Source organism: Pygoscelis adeliae, unplaced genomic scaffold, assembly GCF_000699105.1.
Source record: "Pygoscelis adeliae isolate BGI_AS28 unplaced genomic scaffold, ASM69910v1 Scaffold189, whole genome shotgun sequence".
In the NCBI taxonomy this organism is placed as follows: Eukaryota; Metazoa; Chordata; class Aves; order Sphenisciformes; family Spheniscidae; genus Pygoscelis; species Pygoscelis adeliae.
Window position 1 is genome coordinate 2,125,768 of NW_008825543.1, and position 27,178 is coordinate 2,152,945.

General features: G+C 46.5%; 1 long non-coding RNA gene across 1 annotated transcript; it reads left to right on the plus strand.

Annotated features, from left to right (window-relative positions):
* The first annotated feature begins 1,260 nt into the window (after positions 1–1,260).
* LOC103923572 lies at positions 1,261–26,377 on the plus strand. The gene is made up of 4 exons (XR_663938.1): positions 1,261–1,404; positions 8,628–8,795; positions 18,907–19,012; positions 19,525–26,377. It is a non-coding gene; the product is annotated as an uncharacterized LOC103923572 (long non-coding RNA).
* Positions 26,378–27,178: the final 801 nt, after the last annotated feature.

Genomic DNA, 27,178 nt, shown 5'->3' on the forward strand with positions numbered 1-27,178 from the left:
TCTGGTTTAGTTCTCCAAGGGGAACCATACTGTCCAAACGCTGTAATAGTAGGAAGTCTGGCTATTTTGATTTGATGAGGTTTCTTTTAAGCACCTTGAAATATTTTGGGGTCTTTGAAATTTGATATGATAGACATCATAATAATAATAATTATTATTATTAATAATAATAATGAGAAGCAGCTGCAGCTAATTCCGTTACACTTCAACAAAGGGGTCCATGTGAATAAAACCTTGGGCAGCTCTGCCCAGGCTCGCTCCTTCCTGGTGGGTACGTGGGAACGACTGTCCTGGGCCAAATGGGAACAACGGGTGGAATTTCAGGGGTCCCTCGCTTATTTCTATTTTAACACAAGGCCACGGCAGTTGGAAGCGGCAGCTTTACAGCTTCGTCTTGTCTCTGCTTTTATATTTAGGGATAATTGCTCCATATAGCACTGTAACTTCCATGCGATGGATTGTTATGTTCTTGCTCCCTTTTTTTTTCCCTCTCACAGAATATACGATGTAGTTTCTGTTTGTAGACTGTTTTAATAGCGAGGTGGCTGAGACAAAGTTTACTCAATAAACTTGCCTTTCCCCTTGAGCAGCTTTAGCTTAGATAAACGGGCTTTAAAGTTCCAGTTTAGCGTGGGACTAGGACTGTTTACCATTCATCATTGTTAGTTAATTGCTATTTGGTTAAATATTTAGTTTGGATTAAGTTCTTTTATGCTCTTTTCTTAAAAAATAATAAATAAAGGTGTGTGGTAAAAGGTAATGTGGTAAAAGGCTTTGTAGAAGGCTTTTTAAAGATACTCTGCAGTAGGGAAGCGCCATAAAGTTATATTTTCTATATTTTGTGAGTAAATTTTCTTACTTGTGGTTTGCTGTGGTGGTATTTGTAACTAGCCAACCTAAAGCAGCAGGGATAGGCGGCTGTTTTCTGGAGTGACTGCAGACTTGTCTTCACTACCAGTTTCATTCCTTGTTCCGGAAAGAAAAAATACAGTTCGCATCATTGTTTAAATCCACAAAATCCAACTCGTGGCCTGCAAATTGACCGTGTTCAGTGTAAGAGGACAGCGCAAAGGAAGGACAGTTTTGGAAAACACGCCAAGGATGGACTTTTAACGCGCTTAGCTAGGAGCCAGCAGCGACACCCCTGCTTTTCCACCCCATCCGCCCAGCAGCAAGGATGAGGATCTGAGTTTCAGGGTTAAGTCTCAAAGCAGCCCTTTGCTTTCAGGTACCAGGATCCCTCTCCCTGCAGAGGCGAATGACACCAGCGACCCGTGAGCATCTTTGCTGCATGGGGCTCCCCGGTGCCGCCCCCCCTCTACCTGCGCAGAGCCCGGCCGGCGGATGGGAGCTCACCCGATTCTTGCACAAGACAGCGTGGTGCCGGCTGAGCAGGTGGATCAGGTGGGGACATGAATGGGGGGGGGGAGGCCTGGGAGAGACAGAGCCGAGCAGAAAGCCCCCATGGCAAGCAGCAGCACGCTGCAGTCTGCTTCTGCGGGAGACTCAGTGCCCTATATGAAGGTCTGCGTTTCGTAGGGCCTTTTTTGGTACAATGCTGCAAACTCCCATGTTCTGCAGCAGTGACCCAGTCGTTATATAAACAAGGGTTTAATTTTGGAACTTCAATATTTAAGAGGCTAAAGTTTCTTTCACTCAGACATGTTCTGCCCATTTGACAAAATGCTTCTTACCTACATTATCGCTTGCTAACAAAGTGTCCTGCGGCTGCGTTCATGGCCCATTTGAGTGAATATTTGTACTCAGGCTAATTCCCTTTCATAGTATCACTCTGTCAGACTGGAGCAGGGTTTTATAAGATGGCATTGCCCTGGCTGGCCCTTCTGGGTTCTCACCCTGGGTAGCCTCTAAGGTGAACAGGAAAGAGAAGTAACACGAAAGGGTGTGTGGATGCTAAGAGCAGCAAAGGCCAGCATGGGTAGTTATCGACAATAATATTACCATCACAAACCAAGGCCCTTTGGAATACAGACATAGGGATCCATCCTGAGATGGGACCTCTACTAGAAGTGACTTGTATAACTCGTGTACCAACTCCTGCAAGGAGAGAGGCTGGAGCGGTGTTGAGCCTCTCCTGCTGTCTTCTGCAGAGAATTTGCCTTTGGCTTTTTTCTGCAGTCAGGAATCATTCTGCACATAGCCAGTTTAGTGATGGTAACACAGGTATCTCCTTGGAGGGGACAGAAGCTCAACTCGTCACTTGCTGTCAAAGACAAAGACATGGTTTCTCATCTACTGTCCTGCTGTAGGTGTGTTACCAGCACTTCAGCCTTGACTGCTCTCTTCTAAAGCCATCAAAGAAGTTAGAGGAACGGGAAACAAATTGCATTAAAAGTGCTTTGGAGGAAGGAGTTACCATGGAGATGGAAAGTCGGGTGGTTTTTTTTCCCCATGCTATTAGAAGGCAGTAGGTCCATCTCAAACAAACTTGTGTGGTCTTGTGAACATGCCTTCTGTCTCTTTCTTTGCGATGGTCCAAAGCTGTGAGGCATCTGCGTGTTGGTTTTAGTGGTCTCCATCACTGCCATTCTCTCCCGTTACTGAATTACTAAATCTCCAGCATCGAAGCTCACTGATGCATTAACGCTGGGCCACTGAGAGCAGCTCCTTCCGATGCCAGTTACCTAAGCGCGATAGATTTCCCCATCTCGTGGTCTCTGTGAAATGGATTTACAGAAGGAAGCTTTTGTTCTTTGTGCTGTAAGAATTACATTAGTATTCTGGAAAAGAAATACCTGCCTTTAAAGTATGATTTAGCATTTCTGTTACAGTCCTGTACTTTCTTACCTGGGTCCACTTTCATGTGGTGGCCCTTCCACAGCATACCGGTCAGCTGGCCGTTTTCATACAGCACTGATAGAAGGAATAATGTAGGCTTTGCACCCTTTAAAAATGCTTTAATTGTGCAGTTTTCAGTGCTGGCTATACTGGGCTGTGAAATGAGTAGGAACTGTGGTTAGATACAGCATAAAACTTCTCTCTGGTGTGTTTATCTGGCATCCTACAGTCTCACAGTGCTCTGTGATTGTGGACCGTCACGCTGCCTGCTTGGTACAGTTTGTCACTTAAATGGAATGATGCAAATATAAGAATTAGCCCTGCCCTGCTGGGACTGTGCAAATCCATCATGCCAGGAGCCTGCCTTTCACGGTGCCTGGTAGGGAGCACCCAGGGAAGGAGCATACAGGCATGGCAGGTAGCTGCACTCCTTCCCACATCCTGCAGCTAGCTCTCCGTGAACTTCTGAGTAACACCACATCCATCACTTGAATATGTTCAGTTATGGTTTGGTGGGGTTTTTTTAACCTATCACTCTGAACCTACAAATTCTGAATTTAATCAGTTAATTTTTTCCCCAGCACTGCACATCATGAGATCCTTCCTTTACTCCTCACTGTTTTACCATGGATGCACCTCACTGATTTTGTATCATCTCCAAACATTGCCAGCTCACTGCATACTCATTTTCCAGAACATTTGCAAACACACTGAATGCTCAAGAAGCTCCCAGCATCCTGGCCTGTGTGTCTATGTATATTTGAGCACCGAGCATTTCAGTTTTCACCTGTACTCAGAGTTCGGTGCAGGCAGTGAATCGGTCTCCCGAGGCAGCTCTCATCTTGGACAACCTCATTTTAACCTCACCGTTTCGAGGCAGGAATGGCTTCATATAACCCAGATTTCATCCCCGGGGGTGGCGGGTTCGGTGTCGAGGCTGTGCAGAACCAAACGCTTACCTGCCAAGCTGGGGCATCGTGGACTCTCCTGCCGGTGACCTCGTACATGTTTCACCTTTACCTGCAGTTGAGAGGTGAAGAAATGCTCCATCTCCAGCAAAGAGCTGCAGATCTCCAGAACGACGTTACAGAAAGCGTCTGTTACATCTCTCAGAGGAAAATGCTAACGAGAGAGGCTGAAAAGCAAACCCTCTGGGACGCTGGAGCTCCCGGGAGGTAGCCCTGATGAAAGAGCATGTGTCAGAGGGAAGACTGGGATTTAGGTCTCAGCCATTCTTGGCTTATTGATGTGCACATCTGATGGCCTTATTTTCACCTGTCATATCCAGTCTGCTTCCCTGTATTCCCCTTGAGCACCTCTCTTCTCACCCTATCGATGGTTGAAACGGGGTACCCTAAATGCCAGAAGACACTTTCTTGCACCAGCTCTCATTTCACAGACTCTTGAATTCTAATGAATATCCTGGACCTTTTACCCTGCCATAGATGTACCTCTTCGAAAACTAAACATCCTACAAATGTGAGCAGAAACACCAGACAGCATTTTCAAAAGGAGAAAAGCTCTATTACTGGGTTATATTCGGTTGGGGACTGTAGGAAAACTGATCAGCACAGAGCAGCAAGGTTAATGCATGTGCTGCTGTTGGAATCACAGCTTCCCTTCCCACCCCAAACCATGCAGCAATTCTTCGTGTCATTGCACGGGGAAGCAGAATTACCACCATCCACCGACATCTCGCTTTTTCGTTCCTCACGCACACTGTTCTCCATGCGCTGCTTTGGCTGCTGGTCCCTGATGGTTCACAGCCTGTCACTGGGTGCCCGTGGCATCTCCTGGGCAACTCTGTTCACGTGTGGGTAATTCCTGATAGCTCATTTGCACCAGCCTTTACTTCTCTATGCAATTCTTTTCCTCAGAGATGAAACTAACCTCTTTAGTACTATGGTGCAATACCGAAATGAGTGTGGAAACCATGTTTGTATGTTTACAAAATAATAGAGATGTGTTTTCTGTCCTCCTTCGTGTGAGAGGTGACACACTCAATGTAAAACTAATTGGAATTAAAGTCTTGGTGCCTCCGTGCAACCAGGACTGTCATAGTTACAGTGTAGGACTGCCAGCTCAGCAGTCACTGACTGCTTAGAAATGACTTTTCTTCTAATATTACTACTAAGAATCCATTCAATAATAATTTTAGAATCCATGTCTTTTTCCTTACTTAAGATAGATTCCTCTCTTCCCCTTATCTTGATTTTAAAGACTTTATGTGAATCTGTTGGATCTCTCTGGTTCTGATTTAACTCTTTAGCTTCTCAGCACTGATAATTTAGTGTACAAGTGCAGCAGTGTCTTGTAAAAAAGACAGCAAAGTCTTATAAAACCTTTCTAATGATTTAGGTCTCAGAAAATTTGAAGGCCTGTTCCTCTTTTGAGGGATAACAGTTGCTCTGATCAAGTAGATGGACAGTACCTCCTGAAGAGTGGCAACCGTGAAATCCTGCAAGATAGTCTAAATGGCCGAGGCATTTAGAATCACAGAATCACAGAATGGTTTGGGTCGGAAGGGACCTTTAAAGATCATCTAGTCCAACCCCCAAATTTGTTCTCTCCTTTCATGGTACCAGCCATCTTCCTTCTCCATATGAGAAACTGCTATGTAGGCAGAGGGTCAGTATAGGCAACTTTCTCTTGAATACAATTAAACTCAATGCTGTTGTATGAAAAATATTTTATAAAAATGGACAGCAAAGGCCCTCATGCTGCTGTGTAACGCACTCGGGCCTCCGGCTCTTTCCAGCTGTTACTTTATTCTCCTTTCAAGTGCTCCATGGCAAAATTAGATGAGCCGCGTTAGTGGTGATGCTCCTCTCTCCTGGAGCTGTTGCTGGAGCCGGCGTGTTTGTGTCCCATCCACCCTGACACACCTTCCTCCCGTTGCCAAGGAGCTGATTGTATTGCCAAGAGCTGGGATTGTGCCTGAACTGCTCCGGCCTTCCTGCTCTTCCTCTGCCTTCTCCCCACCTCCCACTCGGCCTCTGCCAGAGTTTCAGGCACTGGGATGTGCACATGGACAATCCCAGCGGTGGGACTGTAGGTTCGGCTGTGACAAGCAGGGTGTTACTACCACAGGGTGACAGGTACCTCTGCAAGATAACTCAGGTTGCCATGGTTACAGATGGAAAATAGGGCTACGGGTTAACTTGGGCCAGTGTCGCATGAAGCACAACATCCCACGTCATTTTGCGCGCACCTGAGACAGTGAAAGCTGGAGTGGCGGCCACCACAACTCCCCGAGTCCCCACCCAGCCCCGAGTTTGTAGGTTAAACTTCCCGAAACTTCCCGAAGAGAAATCATTGTGTGCAACAGCCTCAGGGATGGAATTGGGGTAAGGCAGCCTCCTGCAAGACTCTGGCAGAAGGAGCCCGTCTCAGCCCTGTGACCTGTTACTTATTACTTATTGGTGCCCCCCAAATTTTAAGGCCTTACATAAGCTCTGATTTTTCTGAGCTTTCACGCTCTGAATATTTAAGAGGAATTCTCAGTCAGGCACGCACCTCACCTCTAGACTGTCATTTCATCTTGGAGGCCAAGTAGATATCTTCAGCTGGACCGGAGGGCTGGAGCTGATACAGGCTCTGATGGACCAGCCAGCCATGCAACAGTTCCGAGCATCCCCAGAACGTGACCGTCTTCAGGACTTGGTGAAAACCTCCCAGGCAAACAAAGGGACAAATGAAGCCTGGAGTGAAAATAAAAGAAGAAAAAAAAAAGTTTCTACCCCAAGCAGAGCCGTTACTCACAGGTGGTTTTGGATCTCCATGAAATCGCTTTGGGATGCTGCTATTTCTCTGTCACAGTAACCTGCAGCACTGGACGGCTGGAGGGCAGTTCTGCCAGGCTGATCTCTGCGTGTTACCGTGCACAAGCTGTTACTGTCTCCCAAAGAGAGAAACTGCACGTGCACAGGTATCAATGGAGGTAAAAGGGCCTGCTGGAAATACCACTCTTGGCTTTTGAAGTATTGCATCCGTCATTTTGATGGTCCAGCCCTAGGGAATGAAAAGTGACATTGTGGGAACGGATCTAAAGAGCGGAGGCTCGTCTCCAGCGCAGTCAATGGGCAAATAAATTGTCTTCACGCTATTAATCTCTTAATAATATGGCTTTGGTGTGCTGTTCAAAATAGGTATTTAAAGAAGTCTTAAAAGTTTGTACCTTCATCACAATATATTCTTACTGCCTTGTTTTCTGGGGGGGAGGAATAGTATTAGAAGTTGGCTTAGAGGCTTAAAACCAGTCCTTGCCATTTCTTAGGCCCTTCCAGCAGACTGAGAGCTAATCCTCAGCTCTCCTTTCCCCTTTAAAGCAGTAAAACGATATGGTCCTGTACGGGCTGAGAAGGAGCTGTTTTGTGTGGGTTTTTTTTTTTTTAAAAGGAAAATAGTTGGCAGGAACATGAGCAAAGCTGAAAGTATTTTCATCTGTTTTGTTTTGTAATGTTTAGTGTTTTGTTTTCTACTTTACGAATTATACAAAGGAATCACTCAAAACAAAGGTCTCCCATTCTGGAAAGAGAAAAAAAAAATTTACAGTGGGACTAATGTGACTAATCAGAATTGGCCAAGTAAGAAAAAAACCAAAATATCTCGAAAAATGACAATATCTGTTTTTTCTTAGGGGAAAAAAAAAAGAAAAGCTCAACCTCTAATTTAGATTTGTTTGCAAAATAATTCCATGCTGGGAAGAGTAATCAACTCGTGCATAAAAATATTTTTGAGATTAATTTTTATTTTGTTAATCACTTGGATTTTAGAACTTACTAGTGGTTTTCAAATTATTATTGCTATGTAAGTACAAAATACCCATCCTAACTTTTAAACTGTTGCATACCCTTGTTTTATGAAAGGCTACGGAAGAGAACTGACCAAAAAGACACAGTTCAGAAGGTTTAAAAAAAAAATTCTTGGCAGTTTGAGGAGAAAACAGCTGGGGAAGGAGACTCCTCGCGCTCCCTCCTTTATGCAAGTATTTTTAAAAGATAGTAGCTTGTAATTACTTATTTTTAGAAGCATCTAGAAGCCTCAGCTGAGACCCAGAGGCCAGTGCGGCTCAGTGCTGTACAAGCAAAGACAGTTTATCCCTGGCCAAAATAATTTACAATCCCAGTTTCAAGGCTGAGACAAGAGGCAGAGATAACCCTCAGCCAGGACCTGCCAGCACCAAACCCAGCAGGAACAGCGAACGCCACGGTTAGTGACGGTGTCGGTTTATTCAGCTGAGCTGATGAAACCACTCTGAATATGATAATTTTCAGTAATAAAAATAAAAAGCATTTCAGGAATTGTTCACAAAAGGGCAAATAATTTGTGGTATCAAGTTTTAAATACTCTGGGATACGAGCTGCAGGCAGGCGTGGTGCTCGCTCTGCGTGCGTCTGGCAGCTCCCGGGCACTCGTGGGTGCTGTGCAGGGGGTGGGAGTGGGGACTGAAGCGATTCGTATGAATCACAGCAGATTTCCCAATCCCTCGCTATGCTTATAAAAGCAGTCACTCCAGGCAGGGGCTGGCAGACACATGCATTCAGTGAGATGTGCCCTCGTATCCATAGGTGTTTCTAAGTCACGGCCAAGCCTCCCTGCACACACGCAGCGTCGCTACCTTTCTATAGGTGCATCCCGTAAAGCAGTGGGGAAAAGGAGGAGGTCCGCTCTCGGATGCGGTCTGCTGGTGGCACAGTAATGCTAAGAAAGCTGCTTAGGAATGTCTAAACAAATTTTTCCCTGTTTATTCATTTCCCAATTGGAAAATATTGCTTTGTCATATTAAGGTTGGTGAAACTTCTAATGGGAGATTTTCTTGTACCCAGGGTGTAACTCCGGGGAGTTGGGAGGTGACAGCAAGACTGACAAGCGGGACAGCGGGACAGCCAAAATCTCTGCTACAAACTCAGCTGGGATATGGGAGGCTTGAGCCACAGGACTGCCTTCTGTGGAGATCAAAGCAGGGATGTGCAGGCGAATTTCTGTCAGCCCAGGTGAGTGCCCGTCAGCCCAAAGGTACCAGCTGTTCTGCAGTGCGTCTTTCTCCTTTAATTAAAAATACAAAAAGCAAGCCCCAAATCCTGGATCTGCCTTTCAGTGCAGAGGGCAAATGAATCTCAAAAATGTAAAACGAAATCTTTTCTGATGAGCTGTAAGTAAAAATACTATTTACTGAAGTGGCAGTCCTGCTCAAAGCTAAGAAGGTATTTTCCAGAGAGATACCCTCTTCCTAACTCCCCTTTCCTCCGAGCGCCGCTCAGCCGGGCTGTAAGCGTCACTGTTCCTGGGGGGAGGCATCTGACCAGCACCGTGCCACCCAGAGAGTCCAAAACCGTACCACCACGCAGTGCAGCCTGCCAGGCTGACAGCCCTGGACGCGATGCTGTCGGCGTTTCAGATCCTGCCCTTTGTGATGGCTGTGTTCTAACGTTCATCGGGACTCGTTTTATTTTTTTCTGAAACATCCAAACAGGCTCAGTCCATCACTTTAAATGAAATCCGTGCTGTTCCCCCTGTATTTGCAGGAGAGTTGTTCCTCAGTTACGTAAATCCAAGATACTGAAGGAGTGTTTGATGAATTTTTCCTTTGTTTTACCGGCTAGAAGGTCTTTCAGTCGCTGGCTGTTTTTTGCAGCAGCAGCAGCAGCAGCAGCAGCAGCAGCAGCAGCAGCGATGTGTGCAGCCGAGATCCATCTCAAGCAGAGGGGCCCTTGTGCTTACCTAGTGATTACTGCTACCGAAACGAAAGGAAAAAACATAGCATTAACTCCTGGTTTCTGATAAAACAAAACTAAGTTATTATAGCTGAAGCGATAAATTTTCTGGCTAAATATTTAAATTGGTAATTAATACACATCCTTTAGGGTGGGAAAATAGTTGTTTTCCACAGTTTATAGGCTTTACGGGAGAAATAAACTACCGTAATCTGAAAGCAGAGGCTTAAATATGTTTATTTCATACTAAACATTTTGTAATTCTGCTTATGAGATCGTAAGTCAGCTCTCTGTGTGAATGTCGTCCAGGAGGAAATAAAACCAGTAGGGATTTATGGCAGTTCCTACGGGACATACTGGCGCACGGCACTGCCCCGGGGGGGTTTAACCATGCTGGGCAGCTCTGGCACAGGGCCGAGCTCCCCCGCGGCTGCCAGCGGCGGTGCAGGGAGCCGGTAGGAAGGTGGTGATGCTTAAATCTTTAACCAGCAAAGCACACATTACCTGAAACCCCGTTTTCCGGCCGTTTAGTCTGGTTTTGCTAACTGGGGAGAGCAGATTTCCAGGGCTGGTCGCCGAGTTAAGCCTGCGCCGATCGGCTGGAGCCGGGCAGCCAAAGGCTGGCGAGGCGGGACGCTGCCGTCACTCCCGTCGCTCCCATCACTCCCGTCGCTCCCCCCGGAGGACGGCGTGTTCCCGGGGTTACGCAATAACGGGCGGCACGCGCCCCCCGTCCCCTCTCCTGCCGCAGTGGGCACCGATCCCCCTCTCCATTCACAGCCTCTGCGTCCCCACGTGAAACGGGAAACCTTGAAAAAGCAGAAGTGTGGCTGTAATTAGGATTAATCTATTTTTAGCAAGCTGGCTGGTGCCCTGTCCATGCTCTAGCTGAGATGTTTAATTCTAGCTAGCTTGACTCTTTCTGCAGTTGCACCCAGGATTGATAGGAAAATTTTCTTTTAAACCCTGGTTTTGTTTTGGCTGGGCACAGTGGTTTTAACAAAATAACTTTTTTTCCCCATGTACAATAGCTGGAAAATCCAGCACTACAAAGGTTGCTGCGTAAAAAAAGTTGTACAACTTTTACTATCATTATTATTCATTTTACTATGTAGTTTGGAAACATAGTCATAGATCAGGAATGTGTTGTACCCTGGGCTGCACAACCAGCACGGAAGGAAAAGCGCCTCTTCCAAGCTATATTGAGTAAAAACATGTAGTGATACCAGTACGATTTTTGCTAAATAGCATCAGGACAAGATGTTAAAGATGTCGATGAACAGCCAGCTGAGCACCTGGTCATTCACTGATCCTGTATTTAAATATCTGCTGTTCATATGTTTAACCTTTTATAATGTATTATTTGTAAAGGGAACTTCAAGTAAGATAAGCAGTTAGTTAGGAAAACACCGTGAAACACAGTTGGCTCGAGATCGATAGATTCCTCCATCCCGCTGCCCCCCCGCCCCCGGTAATGTTTGGCTTTTGCAACTATTCATGCCCCAGGTGAGACTGGCCGGGGGGGCCAGGCACCGGGGCGGTGGGAGGAAGGAGCGGCCCCGGTGCCTTCCCAAGGGCCGTGTCCCTCCCCGGGCAGGGGAACAGTACCTTTAAGCAGCGTACGGGCATCAGGTCTATTTGAAGTTTTCCTTGCTACAGCCGTGCTCTCCGATGGGTGGGAAGCGTGAGGGTGGTCCACTGCCTCGTGACTGGGAAGATGCTCTCCTTAGGAAGAAAACAGGCTCCTCAGCAAAACGCTGTTCTCTCCCAGGAAATACAGCGATCAGCCCAGGGGCATGTTCTGCTTGACACGTAGGGGCAGGGTGCATTTTCCTCTAACACCCCACCTGTCCGTCCCCCCCCCCGCCGTGTATTTTGGTGACTCATGAAGCTTCAAAGTGCTGAGCGTAGCGAATGGCTATTTCTGTGCTTCCACTGCAATCCCTGCTACCTCCGACTGTGCTGTCAGTGCACCTCAGCCATGCACAGCACCCCCGCCGGCTCTATTCTTAGCAGCTAATAGCTGAAATAATTACTTTTGTCTCAGCGCTGTTGGCTCCTTAGATTTGGAACTGAGCAAAACCTGCAGCTCGGGGAGCCTGGCTGCCACTGCTCCCTCTCCCACCGCAGGCAGAGCGGCCGGGGGTCCGGGGGAGCCGCCACGCCGACCTCCGGGCAGCGTTTCTGTCATTGTGCTGACCAGGAACGCTGCAAGACAGCAAGCAGAGTGAGCAGAGCTGTTGGTTGAGGATGCTAAATACCTTGAACCCAGCTTCAACGCAGGGCATACGCTCTGCTTTGAAGCGGCTTGTATGTTAATGTGGTGCCACCTCTTTGGAAAGGATCTCGGCAGTTCCAGCTGGGATTTTCTTAGACTTCACAGGGCAAATTCCAGGACTCCAGCTTTTCAAAGGGAGGGCTAGGTTTTCACCTGCAGGTTTCCGTTTCAGTGCCTGCTTTATTGTGTGGGCTAGGCTTGCATGAAGAATGCAAGCGTTTTATGCAAATGTGACTACCCAATGCCAGCACATCCCCAACAGTTGTTGGGAACGAACCCACACCTCTGGCTTTGCAGTCTTTTGATTTCAACACCAGCTATTCCATCCACTTCCCTTGAACCACCACCAAAGAGGACTAGGAAAAAACCCCACCCCAATCTCTGCGCACAGTCAGTTGTGCAGACCCAAGCAGGCGGACGGAATCACCTTTAAAACTGTTTCAGAAGGGTTTTTTGTTGTTATTTATACGTCTGCCTGCTCTTCCTCCTGTGGGTTGGGACCCCGGTGAGAATAACAGCGTGTGTATGCACTGGGCTGGCAAAGAATAGGCAGTGCTGAAAATATTGCAGAAGCGATTTCTCTGGCATTCGCTAACGAAACTTGTCTGGCAAACAATAAACCTTTCTGAAAAAAACCTAAACCTAAATGTTTGTTGTGACTGTAACTTTTCTGTTGTCACAGTGGAACAAAACCTGCTGCGTGGTACATCACGTAGAATATCCCTTCATGGACTTTGGTAGCTGTGTTAGCAAATACTCCTATTTTGGAGTTGCAAGTCTCCGGTTTCCTGGAAGTCTGCATGTCCCGGTGACTTGTTAGGACAGCACTGCAAAACCACGGATTCTCTGTCGTCGTCATGCGTGTACATGTGCGAATGGAAGGAAGACTTCAATGTCTTATTTCTGCTTTTCTTTGAAAAATGAAAGAAAGTACCTCCTCGAAATAATTTCCTATCGATTTCCTCTCAAAGCCACACTGTTCCGGCAGCTTCTGTTTCAGATGACGTTTACGTCTTGCTAATTGACTGGGGGCCTTCTGTGCAATAAGGACTATAATTAAGCAAGAGGCACAACTTGAGTAAAATCTGGGAGCAAGGAACTCCCGAATTTCCATATCAGCATTGACCCTGATTCCACATACAATGTGGGTCAAATTATTTAACGTTTTTCAGCCTTCCCATATGCAAAATTGTATCAATTTTAAATAAACAAACGTTAAAAACTTACCAGTTCCTGTAGGTAACAACTAACATTACTTCTTTATTTGTGGTCAGTGTAGACAATTGTTTTATTATAGCAAAGAATTAAGTAGGATTTTTTTTTTTTTAAGGACCATTTACTAGTACAACATTCAGATTAAAAGAAAATTTTAAACATTAATCACCCTCTGATTGGTGAGAGGGTTTGGGGAAACAGTCCTGGCAGATGGGCTGTCGTGTTACTGTTTCTGCCGATGGTCCTTGAATGGAGCTGGCTGGGAATTCTGTGCTGAAATAGATTTTTGTTGGAAAACATCATTTCACTGAGGTTGCGAGCGTTTTGTGAGGAAGAGGTAGCGCTGACAAATTTCACATTTTGTGTGAGCTGTCCCACGTCAGCATTTGAAAAACCTACTATTGTGCATTTTGAAGGAACTTTCGGGACTTTTGGGTGGTAAACTGAAGAACGTTGTGCTAAGCGTTATTATTGTTAACTTTTACATTCCCCCGTCCACCTCTGCCCGATTCTTTGCTCCTTCTGTTTATTACCAACCGCTCCCCGAGATGATGTGCCGAGACGTCATTTACACGGATATTGAGGTCGAGGGGTTACAGATTTACAGCTGCACAGACTTGCTATGCCTTGGCCAGGAATTTGTTTGGCGTAGTCGAGGCCTTTGGATTATTTGATCTCAGCCTTTTAGTTAAATAGGGACATGCCCTGATTTTAACAATCGCAGTTTCCTGTAGTCGGCGGAAGGTGTGGCCGATGGCATTTAAACTGAAACCTGAGCCAAGGCTTCACCAGCAGGAAGCTGAAAGTGCGGGTGGTACCACGGGGGTTTCGTTCCTCATTAAAAAGACCAAGGACCTTCCTCAGTGGATGGCCGAGGTTATTTTATCACCCACAGTACCGGTGTGCGTAGAGTTTTGTAACGTCAGACTTCATATGTTATTGCTGTTAAGGTCGTTGTAGCATGATAGCAGAAAATAGCACGGGAGATGCCACGGAACTGAGGATGCGTCTTTACGTACAGTTTGGCATATAAGCAGTGGCAAGCCCACGCCTCCTCTGCTCACTGATGAATTGCTCCCTGATCCTTTCATGATGCCGAGGGAAACTGCTAATTGACGGTAGACTTGGTAGTGACGGCTGGGGGTTCAATCCCTCCCACCCTCCTAAGAAATTTATTTTTCCCCGAACATCCAGCCTGAACCGTTCAAGTTGTGACATCTTATTACATTGTCTAGCACGATCGAAACTTTTTTGTTTGTTTATCAACACTGTAAGCACCCATGGCACAGTTGTAGTCAGCCATTAGGTCGCCCCTCCCTTTGGAATGGATACTTACACTGCATTTGCCTGGTGAGACTGATCTCCCCTGCCTCCCACCATGGTCGTGGATTACTTCCATTTACCAGGCTTGCTTTCTAGCCTGGGACTTTGCTTCCTCGTAGTCACTTTTTACAAAACCAAAGTTCTGCCTGTTTTTAGATGAGTTTGGAGGGGGGAGGGGGGAAAAAAAAAAGCATTAGCAAAACGGGCTCCACTTAAACCAGAAAAGCAGCATAGATTTCTACCATGGAACCACGGCCTCTATTTCCTTACTTCAGCTCACAGAAAATGCCAAAGCCTGTCCAACACTGAACTGACTCAACTGTGTGAGAAGACGACTTTATTTTTTTGGGCCTCATTATTCAGTTTCGAGTGCTGAAGCTTTCCATTGTGCCATGTTTTCTTAGTTGCGCACTTGAGTGTTTCCCAGTGCGGTGCAGCTTTGAATCTTCTTGGGAGCCTGAGTACCACCAAAAAGTAAATACTTACAGTCAGGGAAAGGTAGAAATGTTCCATGGCTGGTCATTTTCAAATGAAAGTAAACCATAAAATAAATGCCACCTTTCCCCTGAAAGCAACCAAAAAGATATAATTTGAAATAAATCAAAGCTCCATTTTACTCTCTTAATATACCACAAGACTGACAAAATCGCTGTGAGCTAAAAGCACCAGTCAACTGTCCCATTTCTGAGCCTCCGAGTCTTTTATCTTGCTCCAGTGCCGTACGCAATCATGTTCAGAGCTTCGCTGGGTCGCGCAGGTCCAGCGAGATGGCCTCTGTCTGTCTGCAGAGTGCTGGTGTGTGGTAAATCAGCCGCACGCTAACGGGGAGAACGGGGAACGCGGAAAATCCGCTCTGACCCTGCATGTTGGTGGAGCTTCGGAGATAACTCAGGTTTCGGTAACTGAAACCAGCACAGACAGCTTAACATCACATAAAACACTGGCCTACTTTAGCGAGTATCACTGCTGGCTGACTCATTTAAGTAGCCGTAGCACTCTTACAATTTTACCTTCATTAACTGAAGTAGTTAATGCTTGCAGCTTTGGCCACAAAGTGTGTATGTAAGGCTTGAAGTCCCATGGGTTTGATTGCATAAGAAACCATGTCTTGGCATTTAGTTGATCGAGCACTACTTCTTTTGGTCACATGGAGGTTTGATTTCCCCTTGCATCAGCTACAACGGACCTTTTACATTTTTTTGTACTGGTGTCTGACTGTTCAATTCGCAAGGGTCATCCCCTTCACCCCACACTGAGAGCCCGCACTGCTCTCCCAGGTCCCGAGCTCATAGGAGCCTTTTCTTTTTTTTTGTAGAATCGTATCTGAGAAACCGGGAGCTTGCAATTCTTCTCATTTGTGTCTGTGCGTAACAGGTGTCATTTTCAGTGTAGTACAGACAAATCCCAAAATAGCTCAGGCTCTTCAGACGCTGCGAAGAGAAAAAATAGTGGTTACTTCAGCTTTGGTTGTAGTGAAAAACCCAAAGCTTGCAGCCAGCTCTGAAGTCCGGAATTAAAATGGCAGATGTAGCCGTGTAGTAGTGATCTCTCCCTTGATTCTCTGTCTTTCAAATGGACTGCTGGCTCTCTCGCTCGCTCTTTTGTATATGCAGACTGACGCATGAACTCCCTCATACAGCGCTGGCTTTCCATTAGCTTCTCTTTGACTCCCAGATGCTGTATCTACCGCCGATCCACCTCCACGTTTTCCGGTGTTGAGGCTCCAAGACGGGAGAGCACCGCTTCCCCTGCCTGGTGCTGAAGTTGACTGAAGGCACCAGAGTTAATGCAAGGGGGCAGAGGCAAGGAGAGAGTGTCCGTCTGCAAAATTTCTCTTGCCTGGTGGTGCCTGCTGTGCTGAAATCCATAGCTGTTTGTGGACTTTCTTTGACAGAGATTTTTTTGGATTCTGGTGGCTCCAGGAATGCAGTTATTAGTTCCCCTGCCTACACTGAGCATTCTGAATCTGTGTGCGTGAGAACACTGATTAATACTGCTCAGATTAAGAAGAGCCTATAGCTTTTTAGCACTTTCAGTACCTTATCTTACACCATGCACCTGCCCAGTGGCTGAACCAAATTCAGATCAATGTCTTGCGGCCAGCATAGCAGGGTCTTGTGGGTCCAGCAGTAGCCTCATGCTTTTATGCCCCAAAGACCTGTGTTCGTTCACAGGAGCAGTTCCTTTTAAGTTGCCTTGTGCTTCAGGGTAACTGCCTGCTGAGTATTTGCAAGATGTAGGCCTAAAATATTTTATTTTAGGAAGTCAAGTAGTGGTTCCTGTCACCGAAACAGTTAATCAAAAAGCACTAACTCTCTACTGGAACGTGTGTGTGTGCGCGCGTGTGTGTTTTTGTTTTTTAGAGCCAAGAAGATTTGCTTTGGTTTTTTTAAAGCAGAAACCACCACAAAGTTGGCTGTGGTTTCAGCTGCGCTTGTTCGAGATTTTTATTGCTGACTACCAATCCTAAAAGAGTTAACCTAGTAAGTATGACTCAGAAGCAGAGAAGGAGATGCGAGGCTGAGAGCCTTGGAGGAAGCACAGAAACAGAGGTGAGGAACATAATAATTACCAAAAAAAGGTGCAGAGTCCAGGAGCGACGTTCCCCTCGGTTTGCCTGGCCCTGGCACCGCTGGCACGGGCTCCCTGGAAAGCTGCAGTTCCGCTCTTATAACACAGGGAGCAGGCTGGAGAATTTAGAGCTGCGTCACAGAGCTCAGCGAGAGAGTGAGAGAGCAAGCTCCGTCGATAGGTCTACCAGCAACAGCCCTGCTGCAGCAAGAGGGGAGAGAGGCAGCAAGAGAGGCAGAGAGGGCTCCAGAAAGAGAAGTAACACCAACACCAGGGAGTGGGCTCCTGCCACCATCCAGTGTCATTTAAAGATCGTATTTGGGCTTGGTTGGCATAGGAGGCTTCGCCCATTGACGATGCTGGAGACCCGGCGCGCTTAATCCCGCGGGGAGGGAGAGTGGGCAGACAGCGAAAGGGTTAACGGAAAGGAAATTTCTGGAACCTTCTATTCTGCGGCGCTACACAGCGAGCAGAGGGCTGAGGACTGCGCAGATGGTGCACGGGCAGAGCTCTTCGGTCCGGTTCGTCTTTCCCACGTACGTACCCTTTGATCAGGATGGGGCTTGAGCTGCATCTACCTATTTTAATTATTTGCAGGGCGTCCCTTTCCCCCGGCGTCCCTAAGTTCGGATCCCAGAGTGCCTTTATTATTATTTTGGCTGGGTATGATTGCTCTGTTCTGCGTCAGAGCTGTTTTCTCAATGGAACGACGGCACAGGTTGTACTAATGTCACTCTTGCCGGCATTGCTGTACTGCAGAGGAGGGTAGTAGTCGTGGGGGAGAGATGACAACTTTGCAAAGACTGCTGTTTTCATGTTTTGTTTGGGCTTTTTATTCCCCCGTCTCCCTAAAGGCTGGCATGTTGGCGAGGGTTCGGTGGAGGGGTTAACAGGCGCTCTGCGTTTCAGAGCTTGGAGGTTTGTCACTGCGTAGTTCGGAAAGTGGTAAACGGTGACGCAGTGATCATTGCAGGGCATGTCGTCCAGTTTTTAAAAGCACCGGGGACAGGTAGACGGTGCCTTCCAGACGCTTCCACACCAGCTGAAAGGGGTTAAGGATGAGTCGAGACGGGAAGCGAGCATTTAGGGATTAAATGTCATCATTTTGGCGTTGGAAAGTTGTTTACCTTGCTCTCTCCGTGTCTCCATGTTGGCAGCCTTCCAGCTCACATGTGATAGTCTTCCCTGTACTGCTGCATCATTAACTAAGTGGCAGAGCTGGCTCCCCATTGGCCGGGGAGGGCTCTCAGCCCAAAGGCGCCGTCCGATTGGCGGAGGAGGTGATGGCAGGTGAAAAGCCCTCCCGGATTGGCCGAGGACTGGGTGTCAAATCTCAACGTTGATTTCACTTGCTTCAAAGTGCCGGCAGCTCCCTGCCCGCTCCCTGCCCGCTCCCTGCCCGCTCCAGCCCGCATTGCCCAGTCTCTCCCCAGTAACCAGCCCTCGCCCCGGGGTGGCTCTGCTTCCACCCCAGGCTGAGCCAGCCCAGGGAGCCCCAAAACGGGGACAAGTTGTTTCGTTTCGCCGTGCGGTGGTGACGATGACGTGTCAGAGCTGCAAACCACGGGGAAGGGGAAAGTACTGGGGTTTGGGGCTTTTCTCCTCGCTTGCTTGCTTTCCTCCTTCTCCCTTATAAGGTGGTTAAGTGTTAGCAGGACTGTGAACTGCTTGGGGCAGGGATTGCACCTGGAAATCGTGTCGTGGGAATAATTAAAGAAGCGAAAAAGACTCTTGCCCAAACTCAGCTTTTGTTTGCATAAGGGTGAGCGTGCCACAGGCTAGGTAACATCAACACAGCCCTAAGTGATGCCTCTGTAAAGGTTTGCAAAAGAAATAACAGCGTTAGAAAGCAGGGATTGAAGGAGGATTGGGAAGGACTGGGTAAGGATAAATGGGAGACTGAGGGCAGAGAGCAGCTCCAGAGAGAGGATGAGGAAATGAAGGGGAGAACATTTTTCTCTCTTAACCATTTACTATACTATTTTTTCACCTCTCTTCTTAAAGCGACCAGCAATGAAGATGGCAACTCTGCCTGGAAGTGCTGAGGACACAACCAGCTTTGGGCTTGGTCCTTCTGGCCGCGGAAGTCTCCTGATTATGCAGTGGAGTGGTAACTTTGCTTTCTCATACAGCAGGGAACATTATTCCATAGCCTTTCATCATATCGAGGCTTAAACAAGTTTAAGGATATGGTAGCATAAGCATTTAATCTATATTACTCACTTGCTGACATCTCAAGCGTCAGGTCCGGTTGTTTAGCAACAACCGCTGGGTTCAGAACCGGCTCAAACGTACTGCGTCCGCCGTCTCCGTTACTTCAGCAGCAGCCTGTCCTCTGAACGGCAGTCTGAGAGAGAGGGAGAGAAAGAAGGGCTGTATTTACACACAGACACCCGCCCCGACCGAATTTCGGTTGTTTGGTTACAAAGGCCGTACGCGCTGCGGTTTTATCCCCAACTCCATTCCTTTGCGCAGTACCGTAGAGGGGAGGATGCCATTTCCAACGGCAGTGCGGTGGTAGGAACAGGGGGGGGAAGAAGAAAACAGACAGTAGGTGCCACTCCCCACTTTTTTTCCTCTTTCCCATCTCCACCTTTCTTGCCTCCCCTCCTTTTCTGCCAGATTCCATAGGGAATTTCAGACTCTTACTGCAGTCGTCACAACCCCTCCTGACTCACTGAGCCTTCGCTGGCTGTAGCTGGCTCCCTTGGAGCATCCTCGCCTCCTGCAGCGCCAGTTCCGCAGAGCAGGGGAACAACAGGAATAGCAGCAACAACGGTGGTCCCTGCAGCAAGCTGGACAGGCATAAATACACACACATATAGGAACAGTACAAGGCAGCCGCGGAGGTAATTCTGTACAGCCAGGAGCTGGACTACGAAACGAGGCTCGGTTGCATGGAAGACGGGTGGGTTGAGTCTGTATTACTGAGTGCTGTCTGAACGGACAACCCTTTGCATTTTTCCCCATCGCAGCTGTGGGGTGGAGGACCCCATTAATTTGCGAAGCTCGTGCTTCTTAATGGCATTTCTCAGTCCTTTGGAAGGAGGTGCAACTGGCAGCCAGTATACTTGCTCAGGCATATGCGTACTTTTTGAGTATCTGTGTTCAGCGTAGGGATGCACTTGTTGTTAGTCCTTTTGCTACCATCTTTTTTTTGCCATAGTGATAGTTTAATTGTGGCTAAATGCAGGGAGGGTAAGGAGACAGAGATAAAAGAGGAGTTATTTCAATGTTAAACTTCAGCTGAAAATCTCATTACTCAGGAATTGAGGTTACTGTCAGCAGGTAAATCTGTGGGACTGGCAAGAAACAAGGCTAAGAAGGGGACACGGCATATTTCTGTAGGACGGTAGCGATTTTGCGCATAGGGATGGTATTGTTACTGTATGTGAGCTGTACATGGCTGACTGTTCCGTAATGGTGTTCTGCGTATTGCCGCAAAAGGACTTGGGAAAGCTGTGATTTCTTCCTCCCTCTGACACTTGTGTGTGTGACATTGTGTCAGCCGATTCATTTTTGTGTCTTTTGGTTTCCTTCCTTTGTAAAGTGGGGTTTATGATATCTCTCAGCCTTAGTGCGGCATTATGACGCAGTGTTCATTAATGCGCTGGGTCTGTTGGCAAAATACATGCAATTTTCTTGGGCGTTTTGACTGATCAAGGACTACAAAATTTGGTAAAGGAAGTTAGGGATTGCAAATGCTCACGACATAAATTTTAAAGCATTACTGTCTTACTCTTCTTTGATATTGAAGGAAGGCTCTCTGACTGATGAGGCAGCCATGATCTCTTCCTGCACTTGTTTTGCCGATGGTCATGTTACATCTGTGACGCAGTCCGATTTTGCTTGTTGGTTCCTGCCTGTGCTTTACGGAGTTGAGCTGATGAGGGCACAAGCTTGAATACGGTTAGGAACATTAATTTAATATTGATGTTGAAGTTTGCAACCATACCTGAAGTGGCAGGGATATCGGCATCCACCTATTTCACCACCCACAAACGGTGAAGGAATTCGAATGAACACAACAGCACCCCTAGCCATTTTGTTGCTCGCAGAGTAGACTCTAAGCCTGCAGCGCTGCTGCTGCTGCTGTTAATTTCCATGTCATACAAATACAGCATGGGGCTCTGTGTCAGGAGCTTTACTGATGCTGTGAGAACCTTAAAGTCTACGAGCAAATGTTTTTCTTTTCTTATTTGGGAAAATTCATTAAAATGTCCAAATACCAAGTATTCTACCTTCACTCCTCTTACAAATCACTTCCAGACCTATCCAGAAAATTCACTGATGCTGTGTAGTTTTTCCAAAACTTGTTCACGGTGTTTTCTTAAGGTTTAATATGGGTGTGGCTGGGGGGGGCGGGTAAGATTTAAGTCAGTTAAGTATCTCTATCGCTGATGCTAATGGACAAAGATGTAGGCAAGAGATAGGAGTTGCCCGTATCCTCTATGTATCTGTATGTAGATATAGATAGTCCCAAGCCTAGATTGCGAAGATGCCCTTGTTATGGAACAAGAAGGGAGTACTCTATTCTGTTCTCACCCACCCAAAAGTTTTGGTGCAAAGGCGGCAGTAGAAATGGCCAACGTGGGAATCTCTCAAAATGGTTTCAACAGCATTCAGAGATGCCAGAGCCGTTTATACTGGCACGGCTCCGAGAGAGGTACTGTGAGCTGCCTGCTGCAAGGTCATTCCCCTGACTCACTGTCAGCGACCAGTTGGTTCGGGAACTCCCAGTCCACATTTCTTACAATTGTGGCAGTGCTGAGTCCTGAGCCTGGAGGTGAGGCTTGAAAATTAATGCTACTGCAGTAGTGGGCCACTGAGTCCAAAAGTGTAGATCCAAAACATCCTGCATCTCTCAAGCGTTTTAAAATCCCTATCTATAATTTGTTTCTTGAGCTAACTACAAAAACTTTGCACTAGTTCCCTCATCCCCTTTTTCCCCAAGACTTCCTCTGGACTGCTGGGAATCAGGAGTGGCATGCATTTAAGGAATAGTCATCAACTTACACTGTGTTCCAGAAAAAAAAATATGAAAAAAGTGTCTGCATATATTTGCATTTCTGTTCCTGTAGTCGTTATCAGGTGGACTCCGCAGGCTGCTCTAAGTTCACCACCACATCTGTGAAGCTAGTGTTGTCTCCCGTGAGCTTTCAGTTTCAGGAACCTCAGCCCAATAGCTGTCTTGTCCCCTCCCAGGTTTCCACATTTTTCTCCGGTGTTCCTATTTGTCCATGTCACTAGTATTTTCAGTTGACACAGGGCAACATCAACCATGCGTATGTTAGGGCTGGCTCTAGTCTTCTCAGCTTCATAGGCAGCAGTGGAGTGGTTAATGCCCCAAGGATCTTGAGCAAAATAACCTATTTTGTCCCCATCTTTGCAATAACAAAGTTCAATTTGGGGGCATGTTATCTGCCTCCTTTCCAACAGAGAGGAACGTGGGGGCCAGTGCAGGCCAAGCACGGACACGAGTGGATCCTTCCTGCTAGCCTACCTACCTGTTTTGCTAGCCGACCTCCCCAAGCCTCCAGCCCTGGGCAGCTTCCTGCCCTGACCGTGCTTAAAGTCAGTCTTAGCCACCAGTATCGTTATTCTCTAGTTTTCAAAGGGAAAGAACCTGGCTGCTAATCCTGATGCCAGTGACGACTCTTCGCCTACAGGGAGGCATATGTGATAGCTTGTCTGCTAAAAACTGAGCCAACACAGTGTGATTCAGACCCTAAGCTTTCCAAGGAAGAGAGCTATTTCTGAGTTAAGCACATCTCTTCAGCTCCCCACACAAACACTTTATCCAGTGCAAATGGTGCATAGTAGGTGTCCATCAGCAGCCACTGGTTTTGTATTCAGATATACAGCTTAAATGCTTCTTAAACATTGACGATGGCTCTCAAACATACAGTGAAGTTTCAGTGATAGACAGAATGACGGAAATCCTGGGAACAGGTACAAACCAAACAGCTCACGTGCTCAGGGGAGTCAGCCAGGAGTTTGGTCAATGCTTTTCTCCAGCTTTTTTGACAGGTCCTTGCTACTGTGGATAGCGTTAAGATATGGCAGGGTACTGAAGGCATGTTTTCAAACGTCCGGTTTAAGGGCAGGTTATACTTCAGTGAACATCTGGCAGTATTTGTTTCCTTATGCTCTTCCCTGGCACAGGACATTCTTTTGTCTCTTAAATGACACAAAGAAAAATATGACTTCCCTTGACATTACCTAAAGTAGTGGGAATGGTAGTGTTGGGGGAACACCATGTTCCTGAACTGACTATACAAATCACAACAATAATCTCTCTGTGACTGCCTTCAAGAGCTGCAATCAATACTTTATATTCTAAGGTGATGCTTAAGTACAGAAGCTAGGAACAGAAAATTACTTTTCTGGTTTCAGCTACTTTGGTGGATAATTTTTTTTAGCGTAGTTAGTTTTGTAACGTGCTGTTCAGTCAAGCTGTGTATGGCTAAATTTGATGAGTTTTCAGTGCTGCAACTTCCTACTGCTCTTCCATGACCTGGGTCATGTAAGCGCGATGCTTTTCTTCCCCTGTAAGTTTGCCCAGTTTCACCTCATCGTTCCTTGTGAAATCTGAAATCCTCAATAGGATTCAGTGGTTCAGTAGTTCCTGTGCCCTCCGAACAGGCTGTGGTTTTGCCTAGGAACTCCCATGAAATCAAAGGTGGAAGAAAACTGTATGACTCCAGGCAAATCAAAGCAATTTCAGATGAGCAGACGGGAAGCAGAAGATTAGAAATTGTAGCCCTAGTATCTAGCGCTCCTAGAATGGTCACCATGCTAAAATCTCTCCCTTCAGTTCAGAATAGCTTTGGGGCAAGCAATAGCAAATAGCAAGTAAGTGTTATATTTTACTTATCAGTCTGAAACGAAGTTCTGGATTTAAAAAAAAGGTCTTGTGAATAAATCCTAATTATTTTAGTGATGTCGTGCTGTTATGAACTATCTCCAAGTTTCTCCAAAAGATGTGTAATCTGCAAATTAAAGGTCTCTTGCACTTTTTTTAGCCTACTCTGTTAGACCCAAGCACCACAGAAAACGTGGATCAGTATGGCAGAACCACGAAAAGAAGGCTGCTATGGCCCATCACATCACCCAGTGTGCCTGGGTCAATGCTAGTGTTGAACTATCTTGCCCTCAAAATGAGGTTCATTGCATCCAAACCACCAATACCTGCTTGCCAATGCTGACTGCTAGACCGTGGCTCAGCATTGTTTAGGAGAATCCTGGCTGGCACCAAACCGGGTGGGAAAGAACTCTATCAAAACTCATCCAAAACTCACCCAAAGCAGCAAGAGTTAACCACACGCTAGTGTGCCTTCAGTGAGGCCACCATGCAAAGAGAAGAGGCCAAGCTGCACCTCTCAGACCTCATCACAAGCCAAATTTCAGCCATCACTGACACTGCCAATCACCTGGCCTGCGCTAAATTATCTGGAAAAGAGCTGCTTCTCCCTACGTTAAACAAATGAGCAAACAAAAACCTGGCCTTCCCCTCACCCCCAAACCCTTGAACAATTGGACCATTTTAAAAAATGGGTTAGAATGATAGGCAGCTTGGTGACAGTTCAGCACAGTTAGACAAATGCTAGTGAGTGCTCTGACAGATTACCCTTAATAGGAATTGAAATTAGTGACTCAAATGTCAAGCAGGCCTGACTGTCCCATTGCTCAGAGCTGAACGGGACAAAAGGCTGTACAGGCTTTTACCTGCAGCATGCCATACTCCGGTGTTCAGACTACCTTTGGGTTTTGGGGGTGGGGGGGCAGAGAGCACAAGGGTTGCAGACCCAGAGCGCCTGGCTTTTAACTTTACTATTTACACTGCAATTGTAAGGCTACGATAGTAGGACTAATGGAATAGACTATGTTCACCCAGGAATGTGATCTGGAGTTTTTATTCTGGTCCTAATCAAGAAAAAAAAAAAAAATCTCCATTTTGCTTTAAATTCATGAGGGAAGTACATGTTTTTGCTGCCCATAATAGCAGCAGCATCTCTAGAGCCATCTTCTAGTCACAATCATCAACTCCACTAAGCCATGCAGCATCTCCCCTACCTTCCTCGGCCTAGGTCAGTGCTACTGCTGACACAGAAAGCGTTACACACTAATGGCTGGCTGCAAGTTAGGGCACATTTGTCCATACCTGACCTACGCAACACCACACAGTAACAGAACTGCACAACAAACAGATGCAGTTACACGCTCCCCCGGGCTGAGGAAGCCTTTTTGAAACCTTAGAAGTTCACTCATTTCAATTCCCCTTACAGGTCACCACTTGTACTGTCACACCCCTCTGTCCTGCACCTGGCCACGGTCTGACTCATTCCTTGACTGTGGGGATGATGCATCGACCTCAGATTTTCTGCATGTAAAACGGGAATATTTTCTCCAGGGGAGACCAGACTCTGACGAACCACGAGTTTCACTCCGCGATTTGAAAATGGAGGAAAAAAATTATGATGCACACAGGGTCACGCAGAGATCTGTTTTGCTTACTGTGGAAGCCCAAGAAATGCCTTAATTTATAAGCTGTAGGTTGTGAAAAATCGGGTCTGTGACATCCCAGCTTGCCTTGTTCCTGCAGACTAGATTAAAGGTCTTAGGCTAGGGAGGAAGTTCCCTTTCACGGGGGAGGCAGGGATTTCTTCCCTTTTTGCCTTTGTCTCATGTAGAAGGTATAAAGCAGTGTGAAGCCTGTGCAAGGCTTTGAGATGTTCCTCTGAAAGAAGCTACAGAACAGCACTGCTACTAAAACGTGTCTGAAAAAGGGGGAAAAAAGCAGAATGATAATACTGTACTTTTTCTATTATTTATTGAAAACTCCACAACACTTTGACAAAGCCAACTAGAGCTGATAGTATTTGCTTGTCTCCACACATATGTGTGTATGTGCGTGTCCTTATGTAGACATTCAACACACACCAGCAAATGTTTGAGACAAGCACTGGTTTCTTTTTCTGCATGTGTGCATATTAATAGTTGGTGCTGCGTATCACAGCATCTTGAACTGCTCTCTTTTTTTTCTCCTCCCCTCCGCGTGCTGCCTGCCCAAGCATGCTATTAGGTTTGGAAAGAACAGCATACACTGTCACAGATGTATCCTTCATAAAAGGTGTACCTGCAGTTTGGCAGAAAGCGCTGACACCTTCTGGCTGCTTGGAAGGAAGGGGAGCTTGTTAAGGCATAGGACAATCTTCAGGTAGCCTGGAGGAGGGGCAGCAGCATCTTAATTATGCTGAAGTGAAACCTGGTTTTGTCAAGCTATAAATAATGAATGAGCTATTGGTCTTCAACTGCTGCATGATATTTCCGGAGAGGGAAGGGGAAGGTATGCATAGGTGTTCGGACTCTGGAAGTCTCACACCTCTACAGAAGCTCCCATTTTCAGCAGCACAAACATAAGTGACATTTCCACCAACTGTTTTTGAAAACCCTAATAAAGATTTCTTTTTACTGTTAAGGCACATGCTTGCTACTGAGACAAGAAAAAAAAACAAAGCAACCCTCACTTTGAGCCTGTTTCTGAAAGATGCTGCTGTGGTACTTTATCTGTGCTGCACCTGACCTCTTGTCAGCAGTAACTCTCGGTCCAGCTTTTCAGTAGTAAATCTTCACGCTGATAATACAGGGTGCCTCATAAATAACTGTGCCAGCAAGACAGACACTGGGGAGGGAACCTGTTTTCCACTTGTCTTTCACCCTGTTGCCCCAGTTAATGGATTTAGAAACTACAATAAATATCCAGACACAGTAATCTAGTACAGTTCTTTCCCCTTCCTCCACCCCCCTTTCTTCAAAGGACATGCTCTTTTCTCCGAGCTTTTCCTTTGCTGTCTGTGGGTGTGCATTAGGATGTAGGCACTGAAGCAGATTCTTGGATCTGGTTACAAAACTAATGCAAAGAGTTGCCAAAAACCCAGGGCATCAATAAGTGAAACTCCCAACTCCACTTCTGCCGCACTTTATTCCATTTTACATCAGCTTCTGCACCAGCACAGGTTAGACACAGTGGCCAGGGTTTGATAGATCCTGAATTACGCAAGTGTGTAGTCATTCACTGGCTTCAAGACACCCATCTATTCCCGCTGTACTGAGACACCTACACTGCGGGTTAACTACCGTGGCTGTGCTGCACTACAGCACTGCTCAGACCTATTCCATTTCCAATAACCATCAGCCACTCATTTTCACACTCTCCTACTTCCTCAACAACTTTCGTTGAACCATTTACAGTTAGATTTGCAAACGCTCCCTT